At 45.9% G+C, this 19,414-nt stretch overlaps 1 protein-coding gene across 3 annotated transcripts in view; it reads left to right on the forward strand.

Moving 5' to 3' along the window:
- Positions 1 to 5,351: 5,351 nt before the first annotated feature.
- The window catches only part of LOC134343842 (mitogen-activated protein kinase 4-like), a 117,127-nt gene continuing 103,064 nt past the window's right edge, over positions 5,352 to 19,414 (forward strand). For 2 of the 3 annotated variants that reach the window (XM_063042615.1, XM_063042617.1), the window contains exons 1-2: positions 5,352 to 5,593; positions 17,667 to 17,907. The gene's annotated coding sequence lies outside the window, so the exon portion shown is untranslated. The remainder of the gene's footprint in view (positions 5,594 to 17,666; positions 17,908 to 19,414) is intronic. The other variant, XM_063042616.1, reaches the window with a different exon arrangement.

The following is a 19,414-nucleotide window of genomic DNA, read 5'->3' on the forward strand; positions in this document are numbered from 1 at the left end:
TTTGTTCTCCTTTATGTTCGTGTACTGAAAAATGACAGTAAACTATCTTGAATCTTGAATCATGAATCTATAAACAGAAGTGATTCTGCAGTTGCTGGAAATCCAGAGTAACAACAAAATGCTGAAGGAATTCAGTGGGTTAGGCAGTGTCTATTGGAAGGGAATAATCCTCCATAGATGCTGCTTGATTTGCTGAGTTGCTCCGGCATTTTGTGTGTTACTCTGGATTTCCAGCATCTGCAGAATCGCTTGTCTTCATGCTTTACAGTTCTTTGTTCTGTGTTCCTTTCGGGCGAGTTGCTGGATTCGTACTGTTGTCACCCCTAGCTTATTTTAAAGGGGTTTCCCCCAACGATGTAGAAATAGGATATTAAAGGTGTTTATTTATTGTTGAGATAACATCCTGTTTCCCTGCGGCAGCACTCTGTCATACGGAGGTGGCTAGGAACGGACCCAAGTGCAAGACACAGACACTGAAGTACTAGGGACAGGACTAGGATACAGGGTGAGGGCAAGGACATAGACACGAAAACCGGGAACCCAGAACACGACTGGACAAGAGAGCTAGGAGCCCGGGCTTGGACTCCGAGCCAGAGACTGGAAAAGGACCCAGTACCTGGGTTTTGCCTCTGGATCAGACCCCAGAACAAGGCAAGGACGAAGCTTGGCAGGCAGGCAGTTCGAGGCTGGAGTCTTCAGGCTTGAGGCTAGAGGCGAGGCTTGTCAGGAGGCAGGAGGCTGGAGTCTTCAGGCTTGAGGCTAGAGGCGAGGCTTGGCAGGAGGCAGGAGGCTGGAGTCTTCAGGCTTGAAGCCAGAGGCTAGCGACTTGAGGCGAGGCTTGGCAGGAGGCACGAGGCTGGAGTCTTCAGGCTTGAGGCTAGAGGCGAAGCTTGGCAGGAGGCAGGAGGCTGGAGTCTTCAGTCTTGAGGCTAGAGGCTAGAGATGAGGCTTGGCAGGAGGCTAGAGGCTAGAGACGAGGCTTGGCAAGAGGCAGGAGGCTGGAATCTTCAGGCTTGAGGCTAGGCAGGAGGCTGGAGTCTTCAGGCTTGAGGCTAGGCAGGCTCCTCCTGGGCAGGGCATGGTTCACCTGGGCAGGGCGTGGATCACCACCCGACAGAGGCATGGGACAGGAAGGGACAGAACCAACCGCAGGTAACGGCAAGGCGGCCTGGCTTACCCAACGGAGGCAAGGGACAGGAAGGGACAGAACCAAACGCAGGTAATGGCAAGATGGCCTGGCTTACCTGGGCGGAGGCAAGGGACAGGAAGGGAGCTAGATACAGGGTGGCTCCAGGACAAGACTGCAGGCGAGACTAGGCGAGAGTTACCAGCAAGACAAGGCAAGGCTTCTGGCAAAGCAAGGCGAGACGAGAACTTCAGGCGAGGTGAGAGTTACCGGCAAGACAAGGCAGGGCTTCAGGCGAGGAAACAGAAGGCAGAGGAAGGAATACATGGAGTAAGGATAAGAACAATCCAGCAGCCACGCCCTGGTCTCTGTAGCTATTTATGCAGCCAGCCCCAACGAGCATCAGCTGCCTCAATTAGAGCTCAACTAGAACAGAAAAAGGGTAGACAGGAAAACCTGCAGCAAGGGTTCATGGACCAGTCCGTGAACCGGAATACAGACTTCACGGACCGGACCATGACACACTCGGGTCCTCGACTGCGCACTGTGCTCCAAGACATTACGGTGATCAGAATCAGAATCAGGTTTAATATCACTAACATGTCATGAAATTTGTTGTTTTACAGAGCAGAATATTTCAATACATAATGATAAAAATGATAAATTACAACACAATACACATAATAAATTAAATGTAGTGCAAAAAAAGAACAAAAAATAGTGTGGTGGTGTTTATGGGTTCACTGTCCATTCAGATGTCTGATGGTGGAGGGGAAGAAGCTGTTCCTGACATATTGAGTGTATGTCTTCAGGCTCCTGTACCTCCTCCCTGATGGTAGCGATGAGACGAGGGCATGTCCTGGGTGACGGAGGTCCCTAACCATGGATGCTGCCCTTTTGAGGCATCATCTTTTGAAGATGTCCTGGATGCCGTGGAGGCTACTGGCTGACTTTACAACTTCCTGCAGCTTTTTCATCAACTGCAATGTTTGTTTATACTCTTTCTTTATCCAGATGCATGTCAGGTGCATCTCCATTAGATGCAAAAAAAATTTCTTCACCCTCTCCCACTCTTTACAACACACTCACACTATTTACCTTTGTCTGTCTATCTCTCTCCTCTCTCTTCCTCTCTCTCCCTCTCCCTTTCCCACTCCCGCTCTCTCCCTTTCATAGAAACATAGAAACATAGAATAGTACAGCACAGTACAGGCCCTTCGGCCCACAATGTTGTGCCGACCCTCAAACCCTGCCTCCCATATAAGCCCCCACCTTAAATTCCTCCATATACCTGTCCAGTAGTCTCCTAAACCTCATCAGTGTATCCGCCTCCACCACTGACTCAGCCAGTGCATTCCACGCACCAACCACTCTCTGAGTAAAAAGAACTTTCCTCTAATATCTCCCTTGTACTTCCCACCCCTTACCTTAAAGCCATGTCCTCTTGTATTGAGCAGTGGTGCCCTGGGGAAGAGGCGCTGGCTATCCACTCTATCTATTCCTCTTATTATCTTGTACACCTCTATCATGTCTCCTCTTATCCTCCTTCTCTCCAAAGAGTAAAGCCCTAGCTCCCTTAATCTCTTATCATAATGCATGCTTTCTAAACCAGGCAGCATCCTGGTAAATCTCCTCTGAACCCTTTCCAATGCTTCCACATCCTTCCTATAGTGAGGCGACCAGAACTGGACACAGTACTCCAAGTGTGGCCTAACCAGAGTTTTATAGAGCTGCATCATTACATTGCGACTCTTAAACTCTATCCCTCGATTTATGAAAGCTAACACCCCATAAGCTAACACCCTATCCACCTGTGAGGCAACTTTCAGGGATTTGTGGACATGTACCCCCAGATCCCTCTGCGCCTCCACACTACCAAGTATCCTGCCATTTACTTTGTACTCTACCTTGGAGTTTGTCCTTCCAAAGTGTACCACCTCACACTTCTCCGGGTTGAACTCCATTTGCCACTTCTCAGCCCACTTCTGCATCCTATCAATGTCTCTCTGCAATCTTCGACAATCCTCTACACTATCTACAACCTTTGTGTCGTCTGCAAACTTGTCAACCCACCCTTCTACCCCACATCCAGGTCGTTAATAAAAATCACGAAAAGTAGAGGTCCCAGAACAGATCCTTGTGGGACACCACTAGTCACAATCCTCCAATCTGAATGTACTCCCTCCACCACCACCCTCTGCCTTCTGCAGGCAAGCCAATTCTGAACCCACTTGGCCAAACTTCCCTGGATCCCATGTCTTCTGACTTTCTGAATAAGCCTACCGTGTGGAACCTTGTCAAATGCCTTACTAAAATCCATATAGATCACATCCACTGCACTACCCTCATCTATATGCCTGGTCACCTCCTCAAAGAACTCTATCAGGCTTGTTAGACATGATCTGCCCTTCACAAAGCCATGCTGACTGTCCCTGATCAGACCATGATTCTCTAAATGCCCAGAGATCCTATCTCTAAGAATCTTTTCCAACAGCTTTTCCACCACAGACGTAAGGCTCACTGGTCTATAATTACCTGGACTATCCCTACTACCTTTTTTGAACAAGGAGACAACATTTGCCTCCCTCCAATCCTCCTGTACCATTCCTGTGGACAACGAGGACATAAAGATCCTAGCCAGAGGCTCAGCAATCTCTTCCCTCGCCTCCTGGAGCAGCCTGGGGAATATTCTGTCAGGTCCCGAGGACTTATCCATCCTAATGTATTTTAACAACTCCAACACCTCCTGTCCCTTAATATCAACATGCTCCAGAACATCAACCTCACTCATATTGTCCTCGTCATCATCAAGTTCCCTCTCATTGGTGAATACCGAAGAGAAGTATTCATTGAGGACCTCGCTCACTTCCACAGCCTCCAGGCACATCTTCCCACCTTTATCTCTAATCGGTCCTTCCTTTACTCCTGTCATCCTTTTTTTCTTCACAAAATTGAAGAATGCCTTGGGGTTTTCCTTTACCCTACTCGCCAAGGCCTTCTCATGCCCCCTTCTTGCTCTTCTCAGCCCCTTCTTAAGTTCCTTTCTTGTTTCCCTATATTCCTCAATAGACCCATCTGATCCTTGCTTCCTAAACCTCATGTATGCTGCCTTCTTCCACCTGACTAGATTTTCCACCTCACTTGTCACCCACAGTTCCTTCACCCTACCATTCTTTATCTTCCTCACCGGGACAAATTTATCCCTAACATTCTGCAAGAGATCTCTAAACATCGACCACATGTCCATAGTACATTTCCCTGCAAAAACATCATCGCAATTCACACCTGCAAGTTCTAGCCTTATAGCCTCATAATTTGCCCTTCCCCAATTAAAAACTTTCCTGTCCTCTCTGATTCTATCCTTTTCCATGATAATGTTAAAGGCCAGGGAGCGGTGGTCACTGCCCCCCAGATGCTCACCCACTCAGAGATCTGTGACCTGACCCGGTTCATTACCTAATACTAAATCTAGTATGGCATCCCCCCTGGTCGGCCTGAACACGTACTGTGACAGGAATCCGTCCTGGACACACTTAACAAACTCTGCCCCATCTAAACCTCTCTCTCTCTCTCTCTCTCTTTCTCTCTCCCTCTCTTTCTATCTCTCCTTCTCTCTCCCCTCCTCTCATTCTCTCTCTCCTTCTTTCCCCCTCACTCCCCTCACACTCCTCTGTCTCCCCCCTCTCCCTCTTCAGCCTCTCCACTCCCTTTTTCTCTCTTTCCCTACCCACTCTCCCCTCTCTCTCTCTCCCTCTCCTCACCCCTCTTCCTGTCACTCTCTCTTGCTCTCCCTCACCTTCCCTCTCTCCTCCCTCTCCCTCTTTATTTCCCTCTCTCTGTCTTCCCCTCTCTCTTCTCTCTCCCCTCTCCCTTTCTGTCTCTCCTTCCCCCCCTCGCTCCATCTCTCTCTCTCCCTCCTCTCTCGCTTTCCTCTCTCTGTCCCTCTCCCTCTCCTTCCCTCCCGGCCCCTCTCTCTCCCTCCTCTCTTTCCCTCACCTTCTCTCTCTCCATCTCCCTCTCTTTCCTTAGCTCTTTTTCTCTTCTCCCTCTGTCTATCTCTATCTCTCCTTCCCTCTCTCTTTCCGTCTCTCACTTTCTCTTTCTCTCTCCACCCTCCCTCTCCTTCCCTGCCCCCCCCCGCCCTTCCTCTTTCTCTCTCTTTCCCTCTATTTTTCTCTCCCTCGCCCTCTCCCTGCCAAACTACGAGGGACCATCGTTTGCAGAACATCAGGTGGGCACGGTGTGATTGACAGCTCGGCTGACGTCAGTGCCCCGGCGCGGCGCTCCCTCCCTCTCCCTCCCTCTCTCTCCCTCTCTCCCTCTCTCCCTCTCTCTCGCTCTCTCTCTCTCTCTCTCTCTCTGTCCCTCTCCCTCTCCCCCGCGGAAGAGGACACCGGCCGTACTGAATCACATCGCCTCCGGCACTCGGCAGATTGCCCCGATTACACCGCCGCGGTCTCCTTCGTGGTAAGTCTGATTTCTCGTTGCACGGCGAAGGAATCGGTGACAGCCGTTCTTTCCCACAGCATTTTCAGTTGACAGTGCGTGGATTTGTTAAAGAAAAAACCCAGAAATGCAGGGAATTGGCCAGCGGAGAAAGGATGTGGGGATGTGAAAACCATCTCTGACTCTCAGAATACATGCATATTTGCGAAGTATCTCGTCTTTGTCTCCCTTTAATGAGTGAACGTGTGCCTGTGTGAACGGAAAACGGTTCATCTTAGCGCAAAACACCACCACTGGTCCTGTATAAATAATAGATGAATACAGACACGCAGCGAGTTAACGGAGCTCGCGTCTCTCGAAAAGCTTGGAGATTTAATCTCTACGGTAAGTACATTTTACAGCATACATACAGAAAGGGCCAGTAACATCATGAAGGATCCCACCCACCCTGCTCATGGACTGTTTGTCCCACTCCCATGGAGGGTAGAGGCTGTGTAGCACCCACGCCAGAGCCACCAGACTCAAAAGCAGTGAGGCTGATCAACACCCCCACCCACTAACCCACCCCTCCATACCCCCAACCACCCACTGACCCACCCCTCCAAACCCCCAACCACCCACTAACCCACCCCTCCACACCCCCACCCACTAACCCACCCCTCCACACCCCCAACCACCCACTGACCCACCCCTCCACACCCCCAACCACCCACTGACCCACCCCTCCACACCCCCACCCACTAACCCACCCCTCCACACCCCCAACTAACACTACTTTATCGTTTCCTGTCAGTCACCTTATGTACAGACACTCCTGTGTCTAATGTCACTTTATGGACATACAATCCATCTATGTATATAAGCTATCATGCATTTATATTTTTGTGTTTTTTCTTATTATTGTGTTCTTTATCTTATTTTTATTTTGTACTGTAAAGGAATAATAATTATCTCCATCTCCTTTACACTCCTGTACTGGAAATTACATTAAACAATCCAGAATCTTAAAATAAACTATTCCCATTTGCTGTCCAATCTCAGAGACTGTAAAAGCAAGATTGTGAATGGAGGTATAGCTTCAAAAGAATTAGACCATTCAACCCAACAAGTCTGGTCTGTCATTATTATCCCTCTCTATCCCAGTCTCCTGCCTTCTCCCCATAACCTTTGATGCCCTGTCTAATCAAGAGCCTATCAACCTCTGCTTTAAATATACCCAATGACTTGCCCTCCACAGCCATCTGTGGCAATGATTCACCACTCTCTAACCCTGTGGCCATTTCCCCCCAACAATAAATATTCCACTTTGGATACTGTTGGGGGGGTGACCTATGGGAGGGGGACACGGGGGTGGGGGTGCTGCAGCAACTGGGTCTCTGGCACTGGGGCTCAGAAGAGAAGAGGACTGCAGTAGTGATAGGAGATTCCATAGTCAGAAGAACAGAGTCGAGATTCTGTGGATGCGATAGAGACACCTGGATGATATGTTGCCTCCCAGGTGCCAGGGTCAGGGATATCTTGGTTCAGGTTCATGGTATTCTAAAGGGTGAAGGTAAGCAACCAGAAGTCTTGGTACATACTGGCACCAGTGACACAGGGAGACAAGGTGAGGAGGTCCTGAAGAGAGATTTTAGGGAGCTAAGTAGAAAGCTGAGAAACAGGTAGTATTCTCTGGATTGCTGCCTGTGCCACGTGCCAGTGAGGGTAAGAATAGAATGATTTGGCAGGTGAATGCGTGGCTGAGGAGCTGGTGTGGTGGGGGCGGGGAGCAGGGGTTCAGAATTACAGATCATTAGGATATCTTCTGGGGAAGGTATGACCTATACAAAAGGGACAGGTTACACCTAAACCCAAGGTGGTCCAATATCCTTGTAAACTGTTTGGGAGGGCTTAAACTAATTTGGCTGGGATTGGGAGCCGGATTGATTGGGCTGAGGATGGGATAGTTAGTTTACAAACAGAGGCAATGTGTAGTGGGACTCCTAGCAAGGAGAGGCTGATGATAGGGCAACATTGCAGTCAACAAGATAAGTTGCAATGTAAAAGGCAGACAAAATTAAAAAGTGGGTATACAGGACTGAAGGTATTATATTTGAATGCATGCAGTACACGGAATAAGGTAGGTGAACTAGGAGCACAGCTACAGATTGGCATTTATGACATTGTGGGCATCACTGAATCATGGCTAAAAGATGGTTACAGCTGAGAGCTTAATGTCCAAGAAAACACATTGTATCGAAAGGACAGGCATGTAGGCAAAGGGGTTGTTGTGGTTCTGTTGGTCAAAAAATGAAATCAAATCATTAGAGAGAGGTGATACAGGATTGGAAGGTATGGAATCCTTATGGGCAGAACTAAGAAACTGCAAGGGTAAAAAGACCCTGATGGGAGTTTTATACTGACCTCTGAACAGCAGCAAAGATGTGTACAAGTTACAATAGGAGATAGAAAATGCATGTCAAAAGGGCAATGTTACAATAGACTTGGGGGACTTCAGTATGCAGGTAAATCAGGTTGGTGCGGGATCCCAAGAGGGAAATTTCTCGAATGCCTAAAAGATAGCTTTTTAGAGCAGCAAACACGAGGAAATCTGCAGATGCTGGAATTTCAAGCAACACACATAAAAGTTGCTGGTGAATGCAGCAGGCCAGGCAGCATCTCTAGGAAGAGGTACAGTTGACTGTATATCTTCCTAGAGATGCTGCCTGGCCTGCTGTGTTCACCAGCAACTTTTATGTGTGCTGCTTTTTAGAGCAGCTTGGGTTTGAGTCCACTGGGGGATCAGCGATTCTGGATTAGGTGTTAGGCAATGAACCAGAATTGATTAGACAGCTTAAGGTAAAGGGACCCTTAGGGGGGAAAGTGATCATAATATGTTAGAATTCATCCTGCAATGTGAGAAGTAGAAGTGAGATGTATCAGTATTACAGTAAAGTAAAGGGAATTACAGAGGCATGAGAGAGGAGCCGGCTAATATTGATTGAAAGGGAACATTATCGAGGCTGACAGCCGAGTAGCAGTGGTTGGAGTTCCTGGGAGCAATTCAGAAGCTGCAGGATAGATATATACCAAAAAAGAAGAAGCATTATAAAGGCAGGATGGTGAAATTGTAGCTGACAGAAGTCAAAACCAACATAAAAGCCTAAGAGAGGGCATATAATAGAGCAAAAAAATTGTGAGAATTAGAGGATTGGGAAGCTTTTAAAAGAAGCAACAGACGTTGTAAAAAAAAATCTTGTGCTTTCCTGGCAGATTGGCAAATAAACTCATCTCTGGCTTCCAGGTGGGGACAGATGTCAATTATAACCGTAGTCCGTCCCTCCTGATTGGTTAATCTTCATCCAATCAGGTTCCGCTCACCCAGCTTGTTTATAATTGAATTCCAGTTCATACTTAGAGCAAGACCTCCATCTTTGTTAAAATTCTTTTCCTCGAGTTTTATTTCAATGGCGGTAGCAGATCACTGCTTTCGCAGTGGCCATAGGATTGACTCTGATGGCACAAAACTACCATACCGCACCGATGGCTTTTGGGACTGCCTGGCAAAGGACTAACCAATCAGTAGGGATGGACTGCGGGGGTATAAATACCACCAGACTAGACATGTCCAGGCATCATCCCTGAAGAAAGTGGCAGAGTTTGTCACTGAGATGCCAGTTATAATTGATACCTATACCCAACTGGAAGCCCTTTGACAAGGTGCTGCCTAACAAGTTAAGAGCCCATGGTATTACAGGAAATATTCGAGCATGGATAAAGCAGTAGCTGATTGGCAGGAGGCAAAGAGTGGTAATAAAGGGAGCCTTTTCTGGCTGGCTGCCGGCTGGTAACTAGTACTGTTCCACAGGGGTCTGTGTTGGGACCAATACCTCTTATGAATTATGCTAATGATTTGGATGACTGTATTGATGGCTTTGTAGACAAGTTTGTGGACAATATGAAGATAGGTGGAGGGGCAGATAGTGTTCAGGAAGCAGGCAGGCTACAGAAGGACTTAGACAGATTAGGAGAAAGGGCAAAGAAGAGGCAGATAGAGTACATTGTCAGGAAATGTATAGTCATGCACTTTTGTGGGAGGAATAAAAGCGTAGCCTATTTTTGAAATTGAGAAAAAATACAAAAAAACAGATGCACAAAGGGACTTGGAAGTCCTTGTGTGGGATTCCCTAAGGATTAGTTCGCCAGGTTGAATCTGTGGCAAATCCAATACAGTATTAGCATGCATTTCAAGAGGACTAGAATATAGATGAAAGGTTGTTATGTTGAGGCACTGATGAGGCCTCGCGTGGAGTATTGTGAACAGATTTGGGCCCCTTATCCAAGGAAAGAGGTGCTGGTATTGGAGCCAGTTCAAAGAACATTAATGAAATGATTCCAGGATTGAAAGGCTTTTTCATATGAGGACAGTTTGATGGCTCTGGACCTGTACTCAGTGGAATTCAGAAGAATGAGGGAGGATCTCATTGAAACGCCCAATGTCAAAAGGCTTTGATAGAGTGGATGTGGAGAGAATGTCTCTTATGGTGGGGGTGTCTAACACCAGAGGACACAGCCTCAGAATAGAGGGACGTCCATTTAGAGCAGAGATGAGGAGGAATTTTTTTTGGCCAGGGAGTAGTGAATCTGTGGAATTCATTGCCACAGGAGGCTGTGAAGCCAAGTCATTGGGTTTATTTAAGGCAGAGGTTGATATATTCTTGATTGGTCAGGGCATGAAGGGATACAGGGAGAAGGCAGGAGATTCAGGAGACTGGGACTGAGAGGGAGATGAATCACCATGGTGAAATGGTGGAGCAGACTCGATGGGCCAAATGGCTTAATTCTGCTCCTATATCTTATGGTTTAAAGGTTCAAAGGTTCATTTTGTTATCGAAGTAGACACCTCTGAAGTTCTTCAATTCTCCGAGTACCCATAAAACCAAGAAAGAAAAGAAAGAAAGGCAGCAGCATCATCAACCCCCAAATCCCACCTCTGGGCAAAAAAAAAACACGAACAAAAACGGAACAGGAATATAAACCCCTAAATCCCTCCTCCTGCACAAAAAAAAATGAAGAAAACTGATCAGGCGTATCAACCCTCTGCAAATCCCTTCTCCCACACAAAAAAATGAACAAAATGGATCAGGCACATCAAACCCCAAATCCCTCCTCCCACACAAGAAAAATGAACAAAAAGGATCAGGCACATTGACCCTCCCAAATCCCTCTACCCACACAAAAAAGAAGAGCAGATTGGGTGAAAGAACACAGAATATGAAAACTTGAAGACTGAGAAGGTCTATGGTCCGAAGTCCAAATCCAGAAGGCAGAAAAACCTGGGCAACGTTCACCGGGAGCAGCAGCAGACTCTGCCTTCTCTGGTACAGAACAACCGATCAAAAGGCAAGCAGCCAGGTGCGGCCTCTGCACTCGCATCGATGCTTCAATCTCCCTCATCTCTTTCATCAGCAAAATGGAGCCAAACATCGACTTCACCGCTACAAGGTTCATGCATGCCGCAGAGTGCTGGAACACCCAAACAAGCTCCAAACCTCCGCACTCACCTTGATGTTTCAATCGCCCTCGTTGCTTTAATTGGCAAACAATGGAAGCTACAATCGGCAAAATGGGGTTAAACGTCAGCTCAACACACACAAAATGCTGGAGGAACTCAGCAGGGCACAGTCAGGCTGAAATGTCGACTGTACTTTTTTCCATGGATGCTCCAGCATTTGTGTGTGTTGCTCAGATTTCCGGAAAATGCAGCTTTTCTCTTGGTTGTGATTTGGTTAAACATCAGCTCGCACACCATCCTGCACCCTTCTCACCACGAGGTTTGTTCACGCTGCCTCTGTCTCCTGGAATCCTCTTGGAGACTAGAGCGCTGAAGCACCCAGACGATCTCCAAACAGCAAAGCACAGGCTCCAACAGGTCCAGAATCACGTACAAGCCGAGGAACAAATGTAAAAGACATAAAAGAAGTGAAAAAGACGGTGTCAACATCTATTCGGAAGATGCTGACCAAAGGAGTGTTGTACGCAGGCGTCATCTTGAATGGAAGGTCTCTCGGGCTTAAAGAAATTCCTCCTCACCTCTGTTCTAAATAGATGTCCCTCTGAACTAAGGTTGTGCCCTCTGGTCCTAGACTCCCCCACTATAGCAAACATCATCTCCACATCCACTCTATCTAGGCCTTTCAATATTCAATGGGTATAGTTCAGCACTCTTTTAGAGCTAATTATCTGTGGTGATATTGATGCCAACACTGCCATTAATCTGACAGGACATGTTGGCTGTCCATCGTATCCAGGAGATCTTTGTGGGAGAGTTTTTAAAGTGGAAAAGCTATTGCACTGGGGCAGTTCCACTCTCTCGACGTTGGTACAAGTAGTTGTCACATCTGGGGTCTTCTTTGGTTGTAGTGGGTGATTATGATTCCTTCTGTGCTTTCTCATAGCTTTGCCCTTCACAAAGTATTAAAGAACCACCTTTCTGACATCGGCAATTTATTTCAGCTGGGGAGATATGCTCAGTGCCTATTTTATTAGTTACATCCTGCACCTAATAAAGTGATCATTGAGAGGGTGTTCTTGGTCTTCCGCTCCTGTAGCTCATCCACTTAAAGCTTCAACATGTTGTGAATTCAGAGATACTCTTCCGCACACCGCTGTTGTAATATGAGGTGTTTTGAGTTACTGTCACTTTCCTGTTAGCTTGAACCACTCTGGCCATCATTCTCTGACCTCCCTCATTAACAAGGGGTTTTCACCCACAAAACTGCCACTCACTGGATTCTTTTTTTAACTTCTCACACCATTCACTGTAAACTCTAGAAACTGTTGTGTGTGAAAATCCCAGGAGATCACAGTTTCTGAAATACTCAAACCACCAACAATAATTCCACGGTCGAAGTCACTTAGATCACATTTCTTCCCATTCTGATGTTTGGTCTGAATAACAACTGAACCTCTTGACCATGTCTGCATGCTTTTATGTATTGAGTTGCTGCCATATGATTGGCTAATTAGCTATTTACATTGATGAGCAGGTGTACAGGTGTACCAAATAAAGTGGCCACTGAGTATATTTGATGAGACAGCTTTTTCAGACTTTACCTGAAAGAACTGAAGAGAGATACTAAAGGAACCAACAAAGGTTTGACAGTTTGAAAAGCTTTGTACATGCTGTGTTGTACAATGATCAGAAACTTTAGAACCTGATACTAGAAGCAGATTAACACATTCAAGTGAATCAGAGAAGTTCTCAGCTTTTTATTCCACTCAGAATTTCCTTATCGGATTTTTGAGGCTCTGGGAATAAACTTACTCTCCCTCGGACCAATTTGAAATATTTGCTTAAGAGTCAGGCAAGTGTGATTAATTTTCTTCATTATAGTTAGATAAGAGGACTGGAATATAAAAGCAAGGATGTAATATCATAAGGTATGCTCTCTAATCCAGGCAGCATCCTAGTAAATCTCCTCTGCACTCTCTCTGAAGCTTCCACCGTTCCTATAGTGAGGCGACCAGAACAGAACACAATATTCCAAGTGTGGTCTAACCAGAGTTTTATCGAGCTATAATGTTACCTTGTAGCCCCAAAACTCAATACCCTAACTAATGAATGACAACATATCAAATGCATTCTTAACCACCCTATCAACTTGTGCGGCAATCAGATGGACGGAAAGAAGAAGGAGAGCTCTGAATGTAACGTTATCTACAATGAACCAGCTTTGTGAGGATCAAAACTCATTTAGGGCAACTATCCATAGGGTCGCCTTGAGTCAACGCTGACTCAATGGCACTCAACAACAATGGACGTGGACCCCAAGATCCCTCCGTCAAGATGGCACCAGTGTACAGCACTCCTTTGGTTGACATCTTCCAGATGGTCCAGGAAACTACTTACTTCACATCTTTTGTGTCTGTTTTCCATCTTAAGCGTGTTTCTGAAACTGTTGGAGCCTGCAATTTACAGTTTGGAGATCGATTGAGTCATCCAGTGCTTTGCTGTCTCTGAAAAGAATCTGGGAAGCGATTGCGAGCTGATGTCCAACTCCATTTCACCGATTAAATGTCAATTAATCACTGATTAAAGCATTAAGGAAGATTGAAACATGGAGGCGAATGTGGAAGTCAAGCTAGGACTTGGCAATGACTGCCTGCTTTTTGATCGCTGATGGGATCCCTCTGCTCCTGGAGAAGGGGACAGTGTGGCGGATCACTGTGGTCAGAGGGTAGGTCTCTGCATTCGAGTAGTGGCCCTCTCTTTCGATGATATTGGAGGATGTTACCGAGGTTCTGCATTAATAGATTTGACTGTTGCGTCTAAGGACTGTGGACTTTTCCAGTCATATGGTTTTTATATCCTGTGCTTTCATCCATTCTTTCTCATTGGTTTTTTGTTTGGGGGGAGCGGGTTGGGGATCATTTCTTGTTCCATTTTGTTAGATTTCTTGTGCAGAGGGAGGGGGTTGGGGGCCAATGTTTTTGGTGCATTTTGTGTGGGCGGGAGGGGTTTGATGATCATGTTGTTCTTTTTTGTGTGAGGGTGGATGTGGGCCTGTTGTTTCTCTGAATGACAACCATTGTTTTTTGCTGTTTCATTGCTATCTAGAGAAAATGAATCTCAGAGTTGTATACTGCATGAATACTTTGATTATAAATGAACTTTTGAAACTTTGAACTTCTTTCCTCCACCCTGGTAAGAATCCCGCTATTAACCCCTATTTTCTGCCTTCAAGTTCAACCTTTCAAAATGAATCATTCACACTTTTCTGGGTTGAACTCCATCGGCCACTTTTCAACCCAGTTCTGCGTCCTATCAATGGCCCCCCCCCCCCGTAACAAATGATAATCTATCCACAACACCACCAGCCTTCAAACTTGAGGTTCAGTTTAACCTTCTGATTCGCTTGTTGTCTCTGAATTGTGTAAACATTATTAACTTTTTCAGGATTCAAGATAGGCTTTTCGACAAGCATAGATTTTACCTGAAAATCTAGTTGTCATTATATTTTTCATTTACGGCAATTCTTTGAAAGCTTTTGCAGGACACATCCTAGTCTAAAAATGATAGTTGGTCTCAAAATATGCATATGAATCTTGAAACTCTGGAACATCTGGAGAACAGAGATGCATACATCAGGGTGCTCTTTATCGACTACAACTCAGCATTCAGTACCATCATCCCCTCAAGTCTAATCAATAATCTCCAAGACCTTAGTCTTAATACCCCCTTATGCAATTGGATCCTCAATTTCCTCATTTTCAGGCCCCAAACTGTTCAGATTGGCAACAAATCTCCTCCATGCTCTCCATCAGTACAGGTGCAGCACGAGGCTGTGTGATTAGTCCCCTGTTCTTAAAATACCCTATTATATCCACCTCTACCACTGCCACCAGCAGTGCATTCAATGCACCCACCACTCTCTGTGTGAAAAACTTACCCTTGACATCCCCTCAGTACCTATTTCCAAGTACATTAAAACTATGCCCCCTCATGTTAGCTATTTCAGCCCTGGGAAAAAGCCTCTGGCTATCCACGTGATCAATGCCTGTCATCATCTTATACACCTCTATCAGGTCACTTCTCATTCTCCATCGCTCCAAGGAGAAAAGGCCAAGTTCACTCAACCTATTCTCATAAGGTATGCTCTCCAATCTAGGCAACACCCTTGTAAATCTCCTCTGCACTCTCTCTATAGTATCCACATCTTTCCTGTAGTGAGGTGACCAGAACTGAACACAGTACTGAAAGTTAAGTCTAACTATGGTCTTGTATAGCTGTAACATTACCTAACAGCTCTTGAACTCCCACCTCTTGAACTCCCACCTCTACCTGTAAGGAGTCTGTACGTTCTCCCCATGACCGCATGGGTTTCCTCTTGTTGCTCCAGTTTCCTCCCACAGTGCAAAGATGTACCACTTGGTAGGTTAATTGGTCATTGTAAATTGTCCTGTGATTAGGCCAGGGTCAAACTGGGGGTTGCTGAGCAGCACGGCTCAAAGGGCCAGAGGGGCCTGTTCCTCGCTATAACTCAATAAATAGAACAGATAAGATGTTGGAGGAACTCGGCTGGTCAGGCAGCAGCTATTGAAATGAATAAACAGTTGACATTTTGGGCTGATATCCTTCACACACCATTTGTACCACAAAATGGAAATGAAAGAAAAAGAACGATTAGCCTTATTTGTCATATGTACACGGAAACATCAAAACTTACAGTGAAACATGTCATTTGCATCAAATCAAATTAAATCAGTGAGGATTGTGTTGGGGGTAACCTGCAATTGCCCACAACTTACTAGCCCCAACCCGTACATTTTTGGAATGTATGGGGGTGCGGGGAAACTGGACCCCCAGGAGGAAATGTGCGCAGTCGTAGGAAGAACGTACAGATACCTTGCAGAGAGCAGCAGGAGTTGATCCCTAGTCTTACTGCTGGCACTGTAAAATGTTGTGCCCATATGGCACCACACGTGTGGCAACCTCACCCACCTGTGATAACACACCTAGACTGCAAAGTGTCCCAGATATGCTCATGTCTGACCCAATCTCGGCTCCTCTGCTGTTATCTAAACACATCGTCGGGCCGTAGAGAACAGAACATGTTACAGGTATTATCAGAAAGGCCAAAGCCTATAAAACTGATGGCCTTGTGATTCCCAGGAAAAAATGCTGTTTTACCACACTTGGAATATTGTGTTCAGTTCTGATCACCTTATTGTAGGAAGGATGTGGAAGCTCTAGAGGGGGTCCAGAGGAGATTTACCAGGATGCTGACTGGATTAGAGAGCATGTATTTTATGGATAGGTTGAGCAAGCTAGGACTTTTCTCTTTGGAGTAAAGGAGGATGAGAGGTGACTTGATAGAGGTGTATAAGGTAAGAGGAATAGACAGAGTGGAAAGCCAGGGACTTCTTGCTGGGTAGAAATGGCTAATACAAGAGGGCTTAATTTTAAGGTAATTGGAGGACAGTATAGGTGGGGGGGGGGGTGTCCGAGGTAAGTTTTTTATTCAGACAGTGGTGAATGCATGGAACGTTCTACTGGAGGTGCTGGTAGAGGCAGATAAATTAGGGATATTTAAGAGACTCTTAGATAGGCACATGGATGATAGAGAAATGGAGGGCTACGTGGGAGGAAAGGGTTAGATTAATCTTGGAGTAGGTTCAAAGGGTGGCACAATATTGTGCTGAACATTGTAGGCATGGAATATTTGGTGACACTTTCAGAGTACCCCAACACACCTTTGAGTATGTTATTTGTTCATGCAAGTGATGTATTTCACAGCATGTTTCGATATATGTGAGATAGATGGATGGATAAATCAGATCTGCCTCATCCGCTGAGTTCCTCTGGCAATTTTTTTTTCTTTACTGGAGGTGTCTAATAAAGTGGCCACGAAGTACATATACAATTTCCTGTGAAAATTACTGATGCATCAACTTCCATTACGCTTTCTGATCACGTAGAGCTTAGCGTAATGATTTACAGTACTAACAACCAGTGATTAGAGATCAGGGTTCAATTTCCACCAGCGTCTGAAAGGAGTTTGACATTCTCCCTGTGATTGCCCAGGTTTTCTGTGGGTACTCCAGACACCCATCTCATTCCACTGATGTACGGGTTAGGGTTAATAAGTTGTAAGCATGCTGTGTTGGTGTTGGAAGCATGGCGACACTTACGGTCTGCCCCCCAGCGAATCCTCGCTGATTTAATTTGATTTGACGCAAACAATGTTTTTCACTGTATGTTTCAATGTTTCCATAAGATACAGGGGCAGAATTAGGCCATTCAGCCCATCAAATCTGCTCTGCAATTCTTTCAAGGTTGATTTATTATCCCGTTCAGCCCTATTCTCCTGCCTTATTGTAGCCATTGATGCCCTTAATAATCAAGAACCTATCAGCCTCCGCTTTAAATATACCAATGACTTGGCCTCCACAGCCATCTGTGGCAAAGAATTCAACGGATTCACCACCCCTAGCTAAAGAAATTCCTCTTCCAAGGGGGATGTACATGTTTTGATATGACTTGACAAATAAAGCTAATCATTTATTGCTTGTCTAATGTTTGAAGCAGCCCTCATTTCTGATTTGTCTTCAGACGTTGTATTTTCATAGAGAAGATGAGTCTGCTGCAACTGTTTTTGAAGCCATAGCCAACTTGGAGTGAAACAACAAGATGTAGGAAGCTAAAGGATCCAAGAAGCCTTTAGAAGCTAAAGGCAAGGAAGAGAACCAAACCTGCCAGTTGACAGCTGACTACTGTGGAGGAGAGCTTGCATGGTCAGAGACTGTGGAAAGTTGCCGGCTGCAATCGAGCCCACCAAAGAAAGTTTACCCAGGTATGACGAGCCTGCTGTAGCTTAGAAGGTCAAATATGGTTATGTTTAATTCAGGATATTAACTATAGAGTCATAGAACACTACAGCACAGAAGCAGGCCTCTGTGACCATCTAGCCCGTGCCCCACTATTAATCTTTATTTATTTAGAGATAGAGTGCTGAACAGGCCCTTCCGGCCCAACGAGCTGCATCACCTAGTAACCCATCTATTTAACCCTGGCCTAATCACAGAACAACTTACAATGACTGGTTAACCTACTAACTGGTACGTCTTTAGACTGTGGGAGGAAACCGGAACGACTACAATGACCGGTTAACCTACTAACTGGTACGTCTTTAGACTGTGGGAGGAAACAGGAGTGATTACGGGAAGGACGTACAGATTTCTTGCAGAGGATGCCGGAAGTGAAATGCAAACTCAACGCCCTGAGTTGTGTTGGCATTGCGCTAGCAGGACACCACGGTCCCGGTAACCTGCACCCAGAACGCAGTTCTCTGATTATACCTATAAGATTAATTCTCTTACAACATCTATTCTGGAATGTATTTTATGTCCTTACATCTAAATGAGGAAGGAGCTGTCTCCTCATTTCCCTTTCAGAGCAACTGAAAGTCATGGCAACATGAAAGGTGATTGGAATGCAATTCCCACCACTGTCTATGAGGAGTTTGTACGTTCTCCCCATAGTCGGGTGGCTTTCCTCTGGGTGCTCTGGTTTCCTCCCACAGTCCAAAGGCGTACAAGTTAGGGTTAGTGAGCTGTGGACATGTTATGATGGTGCTGGAAGCATGGTGACAATTGTGGGCGGCTCTCGCTGATTGGATTTGTTGTGAATGACACGTTCTGTTGTACATGTGACAAATAAAGCTTATCTTTAATGAGAAGAGGGCATGGACCAGAAAGTGAGGGTCCTTAGTGATTGATGGACCCATAAATATATAAACACAAGACGTTCTGTAGATGCTGGAAATCCAAAGCAACACACAAAAAATGCTGGAGGAACTCAGCAGGTCAGGCAGCAGCTATAGACAGGAATGAACAGTTGACGTTTCAGGCCGAGACCCTGCATCAGAACTGAAAAGGAAGGGGGAAGACGCCAGAATAAAAATGTGGGGGGAGGAGAAGACGGACGTTAGAAGTTGATAGGCGAAGCCAGGTGAGTGGGAAAGGAAAAAGGCTGGAGAGGAAATAGTCTGATGTGAGAGGAGAGTGGACCATGGGAGAGAGGAAAGGGGGGGCACCAGGGAAAGGTGGTAGGCAGGTGAGAAGAGGTAAGAGGTCAGAGTGGGGAATAGAAGAAGAGGGAAAAGGGAAGGAAAACATTTTTTACCAGAAGGAGTGATGGTCGTGCCATCAGGTTGGAGGCTACCCAGACAGAATATAAGATGTGTCTCCGCCACCCTGAGGGTGGCCTCATTGTAGCACAAGAGGAGGCCGTGGACTGACATGTTGGTATATATTGGTACCAATGACATAGGAAGGTTAAAGAGAGGAGACCCTAAAGAG

This window comes from Mobula hypostoma, chromosome 3, assembly GCF_963921235.1.
Source record: "Mobula hypostoma chromosome 3, sMobHyp1.1, whole genome shotgun sequence".
Lineage (NCBI taxonomy): Eukaryota > Metazoa > Chordata > Chondrichthyes > Myliobatiformes > Myliobatidae > Mobula > Mobula hypostoma.